The sequence below is a fragment of the Nicotiana attenuata genome, unplaced genomic scaffold (genome assembly GCF_001879085.1).
Source record: "Nicotiana attenuata strain UT unplaced genomic scaffold, NIATTr2, whole genome shotgun sequence".
Classification (NCBI taxonomy): domain Eukaryota; kingdom Viridiplantae; phylum Streptophyta; class Magnoliopsida; order Solanales; family Solanaceae; genus Nicotiana; species Nicotiana attenuata.
In genome coordinates, this window is record NW_017670343.1 from 858,666 (window position 1) to 866,631 (window position 7,966).

A 7,966-nucleotide genomic window follows, 5' to 3' on the forward strand; every position below is an offset into this window, starting at 1 on the left:
CAAAATTCTCAATCAAACAACTTCTGAATCGTCCCAGATGATATTTTGAAATCAACTTTATATTGCACCATGCTGTCAATTCCAGATTTGTGCATTCTCGCTAAAAAAATCATATCTTGGTGTAGGAACGTTGAAATTACGAACCGTTTGATTTCTTGAAAACTAGACTTCAATATCTAGAGCATATCCAAAATTCTCAATCAAATAACTTAAGAATCGTCCCAGATAATATTTTGAAATCAACTTTAGGTTCCACCACGTTAAAAATTTCAGATTTGCGTGACTTCGCTAAAAGTTTTGTTACTTGAAGTAGGAACGTCGAAATCATGAACCGTTAGATCTACTGGAAACTTAACTTCTAAATATATAATATATCCGAAATTCAAGATTTAATGCCTTACGGATACATTCAGATAATATTTTGAAGCCAATACTAAATTCTGATACACCGACAATTTCAGATTTGCGCGACTTCACCAAATATTTTGTATCTTGATATGGAATCCTCGAGATCAGAAGACGTCTTACTTGCCATAAATCGAAATTTAAGAGCCATATTATCACAAATATCTTGGGGTTCAAATCTCACTGGATTTGAAACGTTGCGCCAAGCAATCATTCCCTTATACTTGTGTTTCCTTTTGACGCCTTGTTTCTCTTCCCCCTTTTTTTTAGGCAGAGGGCGGACTTGGAGACCAACAAACTTGAAGGTGGCGAACCTGAATACATAGAGAATCCCTGGACTTCAATGCAAATACTTGACATCCTTCTAAAATTGGCCCATTGAAGATATCAATTTACCAAGGAGGGTTGCCCCCTTTAAATCAAATGAGATCAAAGTTCAACAGGAGGATGATATTTCGGCCTGATCTTGCGTTTCTTCATACTTCATTCGAATAACAATTGGGGCAATATGTATCTTTTGAACTTATGCGACTGAACTTAGAATGAAACTCTAAGCTGGCTACGTACCCCGGTGAAGAGGATCAAGTCATACCGTAGTTCAGACTGGGTGATTTTTTTTTATGTCCTAACTTTTGCCTAGGCCGCCTCTTTCGAAGTTTTCAACCTAGCGGACTCTTTTTTTTTGTTGGGCCGTTCACAGTTTATACTCTTGGGGGCCAGGAGTGTAGCAACATGCAGTTTAGGCTCGTATGTCGAGGAGCGTCATGACTTGCAGTTTAGGCTCGTATGTCGAGGAGCATCATGACTTGCATTTTAGGCTCGTACGTCGAGGAGCATCATGACTTGCAGTTTAGGCTCGTACGTCGAGGAGCATCATGACTTGCAACTTCATGGATAATACTTCTTCAAAAACTTGTCGTTGATAGGGCCGATTCTCATACCATCTGCATCAACCAGCTTGTAAGCCCCACTTATATAAGCTTCTTGTACGACATATGGCCCATCCCATTTTGAAGTGAACTTCCCTACAGGTTTATGGGAAGTAATTATGGGTCTTCGTAAGGCAAGGACTTGATCTCCTACTTGAAAGGATCTCGGACGAACTCTTTTATTGAAGGCGCGGGACAATCGGGCTTTGATAACATTCAAGAATCTGTTGAGCTTCCAATCTCTTTTCATCAAGAGCTTCCAACTCTGCTAATCGAAGTCGAGCATTTTCTTCATCAGTGATCCCTTCTTGAAGAGCCAGTCGTAACGAAGGTATTTGACGCTCAAGTGGCAAGACGGCTTCGACTCCATAAACAAGTGAATAAGGAGTCGCCTATGTTGGCGTGCAGTGAGTCGTCCAATATGCCCATAGAGCTTCTTCCATAAGGTCATTCCAATCTCGTTTGGATTTGGAAACGACTTTCTTTAACAAGTTGCATAGAGTCTTGTTGAATGCCTCAGCTAGACCATTGGCGGCAGCATTGTACATCGAAGAGTTACGTTGCTTGAAGCCAAAGAGATCACAAATCTTGTTCATCAGCCTATTGTCGAATGGCTTTCCATTATCCGTTATTATGTAACGAGGAATGCCAAATCGATAAATAATGTTTACTCGGATGAAACTTGCGGCATTTTCCTTCTTTACTTCTTTAAGAGCAACAACTTCAGCCCATTTTGAGAAGTAGTCAGTTGCAGCCAATATGTATAGGTTCCCACCAGAGGACTTTGGCAGTGGTCCAACAACATCCAATCCCCAAACATCAAATGGCCAGGATGCAACAGTCGGGTGCAACACTTCAGGAGGTTGATGAATGAAATTCGCATGGAATTGACAAGCCTTGCATCTTCGAGCGTAGTCCAAGCAATCTTTTACCATCTTGGGCCAATAATATCCCATCCTTTTTATATGGAAGTGGAGCTTTGGTCCGGACTGGTGTGACCTACATACCCCAGAATGCGCCTCTTGCAAAGCTTGGAGAGCTTCTTCTTCTCCTAGGCATCGTAAGAGTACTCCCTCAAACGACCTTCTGTATAAAGTATCCTTATAGTAAAGGAAGCAAGGTGCACGATGACAGATTTCAGTCCTTCTCCTCGGATTTTCTGGAAGTATCCCATAGCATAAGTAGTCGATAATGGGTTGTCGCCATTCTTCTTTCTCAACTTCAGAAACATCAACAAGATGCTTGAGTTCGTTTTCTTCACCTTCAACCTCATTTGGGGGCGGTACTACCCATTTTTGGCATACGGTAACTTGCGCTTGGTCAGGCAGGGCTAATGATGAAGCTAGAGCAGCTAAAGCATCAGCCTTCTTATTTTCTTTCCTTGGCACATGCTGAATAGTCACATCACAGAGCCACCCCATCAACTTTTTAGCGTAATCATGATATGGGCGTAGTTCGGGCTTCTTAACCTTGTAACTACCCAAAAGTTGATTGACCACTAACTTGGAGTCATCAAAGACTTGCAATTGAAATTGCTCCATATCAACGGCCATTTCAAGCCCAAGTATTAATGCTTGATACTCAGCAACATTGTTGGAATAGAGTTGTGTCAAGGTGAAGGAGTAGGGCAAGACTTCACCTTGGGGAGTGACAAATACTACACCAGCCCCAGCTCCCCCACGATGCGCAGCACCATCAAAGTACATCTTCCATGGAGGTTGAACTTCAACGACCATTGCATCCTCATCAGGTAGTTCATCAGTTAGCTCCCAGTCATCAGGTATCGGATGATCTGCCAAGAAGTCTGCCAATGCTTGTCCTTTTACAGCCTTTTGAGAGATGTACAAAATCTCGAATTGTTGAAATTGGAGGTACCATCTTGCTAGTCGATCACTAAGAACAGGTTTTGACATCACGAACTTGATGGGGTTTACTTTAGAAACAAGACGGACAACATGAACTTGAAAGTAGTGTTTCAACTTTTGAATTGAGAAGACTAGCGCCAAACACAACTTTTCAATTGGCGAATAATTCAACTCGTTAGGTGTCATCATCCTGCTCAAGTAGTAAAGAGAGTTTTCTTTCCCCTCACTATTTTCTTGGGCCAATAGTGCTCCAACAGACCTTTCCTGCGCCGCAATGTATAGTATCAATGGCTTTCCTGGTATAGGAGCTGCTAAAACTGGAGGCTTCATCAAGTAGGTTTTGATACTTTCGAAGGTATTGCTACAAGCTTGATCCCACTTGAAAGGAACGCCTTTCTTCATGAGGTGACTAAATGGTTGGCACCTCCCAGCCAGGTTTGATATGAATCTTCTAAGGTATGCTAGCTTTCCTTGCAGACTTTTCAATTCATGGATATCTCGAGGCTCAGGCATTTTCAAAATGGCATCCACTTTGGCTTGATCAATTTCGATCCCTCGATGTCGGACAATGAAACCAAGGAACTTTCCAGAAGTAACTCCAAAGGCACATTTCAATGGATTCATCCTAAGTTGGTACCTCCAGATCAATTCAAACACCATCCTCAAGTCTTTCATGTGGTCGCCCTTCTCTCTTGATTTCACCACCAAGTCGTCAACATAGCATTCGACATTCTTGTGGAGAAGATCGTCGAAAATATTCTGCATAGCCCTTTGGTAAGTAGCACCAGCGTTCTTCAAGCCAAAAGGCATTACCTTGTAGCAATAAATACCCTTGGGGGTGCGGAACGCAGTAAGCTCTTCATCTTTTGGTGCCATGCGAATTTGGTTATAGCCCGATGAACCGTCCATAAATGACATTGCCTCGTACCCAGTAGCAGCATCGATCATCAGTTCCGGAATGGGAAGCGTCATCTTTCGGACACGCATTGTTAAGATCCCTAAAGTCAACGCACACTCGAATCTGGCCATTTTTCTTCCTTACAGGGACAATACTTGAAAACCATGTTGGGTATTTAACTTCACGAATAAAGCCAGCTTCGATGAGTTTGTTAACTTCTGTTTCAATTAAGGGAACCAAGTCTGGCCTAAAACGCCTTTGAGCTTGTTTAAAAGGGCGAGCACCATTTTTGACTGCAAGGTGATGGACTGCTACTTTCGGGTCCAAGCCAGGCATCTCTTTGTAACTCCAAGCAAAGACATCCCTGAACTCTTTGAGTAACTCAATATAAATGCTCTCTTCATTAGCTTCTAGTAAAGCACTTAGGTAGGTAGGTCTTGGTTCTTCATCGGTGCCAAGGTTAACTTCTTTTAAGGCATCAACTGTCATCTTCACTCCTTCTTCAAGTTCAGGTGGAGCATCTTTCGCATCTTCATTTTCTTGAGGGTCCCCATCATTGAAGGATATGTGATAACACGGCGAAACATCCAATTCCGTATTATCTCCCATTGAAGATGGAATGCCATTTTCGACTTGTACAGTAACATGATACGAAGAACCCACACTTTCTTCATCTTCATCACGTTTCTTAGTATAGACCACAGTATATGGCTTCACCTTCAGTACTTCTTTACATAAAACCACAAGTTTTATTTGTCGCCTCATTCTAGAAGGAACCAAACTTTGGAAATCCTTAGAGATCTCATGGATTTTGGGTGAAGCGGGTGTTCTTATGCTTTGAAAATTTCTCCGGAACTTGTTCCCCTTCTTTAGTGGACCCAATCTTTCAAATACAGAAGTTCTCACAGTTGATTTTCCAAGCCGATCAAAGACAGAAGGCTTGTTAGAAGCGGTTGATTTATCTTCTACACTGATATAATTGCTACTCGCCCTTCTTACTGAGATGCGCACTGGTGACGGTTGCTTGTATCCCAGACCTTCACGTGGTTGCCTCGTTGCAGCTTCTGAAGGGAGCTTCCCTAACTTTGACGGCTCATTGGGATTGTATCCAACTTTTGCAAATAGCTTGTAAGCGTTAGGATCGAACCTTCATCTGTTCGCTTTGTAGGGAGTGCCACATTCTGCAAACGATTTTGGGCTACAAACCCTGCAAGCGGCTTTGAGGACAACTTTACTGCCTCAATTCGTTTTACCGGAAGAGTTAACTCCCTTAGCGTCTTGGTTTGGAGATTATGTGATTCGCTCTCGTCTTTCTTCCTTTTAGGGACATATTTGAGCGCGGGACTTACTTTCTTTCCATAAGACGCAATACCCCCTTTATGAGATTTATTCACGTTGGCGGGTACCTCCTCAGTAACAGTTTTGGCTTTGCTAATAGTCACATCAGCTCTTTTAGTTATGGGTTCGTCATTCTTGCTTTTCGTACCATCATCAACTTTAAGCTCCTTCACAATGCGGTTCTTCAAGTAGAACTTTGCATCGGCGAAGTGTGACTCAGCCTCGGTGAATGGCTCATCATCAGCAACTACCGTCTTCTCGACTTCACCCTCGTAGTATTTTAAACATTGATGGTAGGTAGATGGAACAACTTTATTCTCATATATCCAAGGCCTCCCAAGCAAAACATTGTATGAAGTCTTCGCGTCGATCACATGCAGCCATGCACTTGATTGCATATCTTCAATAGTGATTCCCAGCCTGATCGCGCCTATGTCTCTTTGCCCCCCTTGGTTGAATCCTTGGATCATCATACGACTTTCTGAGAGTTCGTTCATGGGAATACCAAGTTCTTTCATAGTATGGATTGGCAAAATGTTCACTGAGGATCCTCCATCAACCAAAATCCGATTTACCCTTTCATTGCGGATATAGCCAACCAGGTACAATGGGCGGTTATGAGGAGTGTCACCTAGCAAAAGATCGTCATTTGTGAACGTGACCTTTTCCTCACAAGCATTAACTTCTTGAGGAGTGGACTCGATGGGCTTTTCTGAAGATGGTGCCAACGGTAGGTCATCACTCTTTTCTTCCCCTTTGTCAATATGGCAGCAAGAGGCATCAATGCCCTCATGGGAAATCTTCGTGCGGAACCAACTTGGTAAAAACTCCTCCAAGGTCACTGGATTTCGTGGCTTTTGAGGGTGGTGCATCTCCACTTTTGCTTTCTTCAAATGCCTAACCGGATTCTTTTTTATTGGTCTTTTTACCATCATCTTCCTTGTTGGTTGTTCCACTGATTCTTTTCGTGGGCTCCTTTTGTGGCGCCTACGACGAGTCACCAACGTCCAACCTTCATCATCATCAGGCTGGTTGACTTCAGCTTTGTCGCTCTCCAGTAATTCTTCATTTTTACTTTCTTTAAAACCACATAATTCATCCGGACTGAATGAGCCAAAGGTGATAGAGACTTGGTTTGCGCTTGCTTTCTCATCTTCAAGCACGATCTTCTTTTCGCGAGCCAAGTCCATCACTTTATCCTTGAAGACAAAGCACTTCTCCAGAGAGTGGCTTACTAGTCGGTGATATTTGCAGTAATTTGGGTCATTTGTTTTCCCAGCTTCATTTGGCCGCTTCATCTCTGGAAGCTCAATGAGATTTAACTCAAGGAGTTCTTCAAAAGATAGCTGGCACATCGGAATCTAGAAATGGGTACTCTTTCTCCTGCATCTCTTTTAGAGTCAACTTTCCACTTGGCTTGTCTTGAAAAGAAGTGGATTTCATACTCTGCTTCTTACTCACCTTCGTCGTGAACTTCATAGGTGACGTATTGACATTCATAGCTTCTTTGCTTTCAGACTTGGGTACGAACTTGCCCCACTTCCTGACTTCTTGCTTGTCATTCGCTTTGCGAGGTTCATAGATGGGCAGCCTTTCATTTCCAGCGGAGGCCATGCTCAATGCCATGTCATGGGCACGAGTTGCAAGTTCTTCAAATGTGCTAGGCTTGATACCTTGCAAGATGTAGCGCAATCCCCAATGCATGCCTTGGATGCACATCTCTATGCCTGAAGCTTCACTAAGCCTGTCTTTGCAGTTGAGGCTTGCATTCCTCCAACGATTGATAAAGTCGATAACTGGTTCCCCCTTTCGTTGACGAGTATTTGTAAGCTCTATCATACTCACCGTGCGTCTTGTGCTATAAAAGCGATTGAGGAACTCTTGCTCTAGTTGATCCCAGCTATCGATAGATCCAGCCTCGAGGTCCGTGTACCAGTCAAAAGCATTTCCTTTTAGCGAGCGGACAAACTGCTTGATAAGGTAATCTCCATAAGTCCCAGCATTGTTGCACGTCTCCACGAAGTGCGCAACATGTTGCTTTGGGTTACCTTTACCATCAAACTGTTGAAACTTCGGAGGTTGATAGCCAGCAGGCATCTTCAACATATCGACCCTTGCAGTGTATGGCTTTGCATATGTAAGGGAGGATTTGGAAGAAACTTCATATTTGTTCTTAATGGTTCCTTCAGTGAACTCCTTCAATTGATCGATTGGAATCATCCCTTCAGATGAGACAGGGATAGCCTTAGTGGATGCTGCTTGTCTTGGAGTAGAGTCACTCTCTAGAACCTCTGGGAGCTTGCCGGGTGCATGGGTGGATTCTTCTTCCATCAAGATTCCCACCCTATCTATTAGCTTGTCAATTCTAGCCTCTTGATTTTGCATGCATTTGGTCAAGCCAGCGATTGCTTCCGTCAAGTTTGCTAACTGCTCCTCCATAGATGAAGTGTTTGTCACCATGGCTTGCATGATTATCGTGGATGACGGAGAGTAGCATGGATTTTCACACAGATTGATCCTTGATTGGCTCA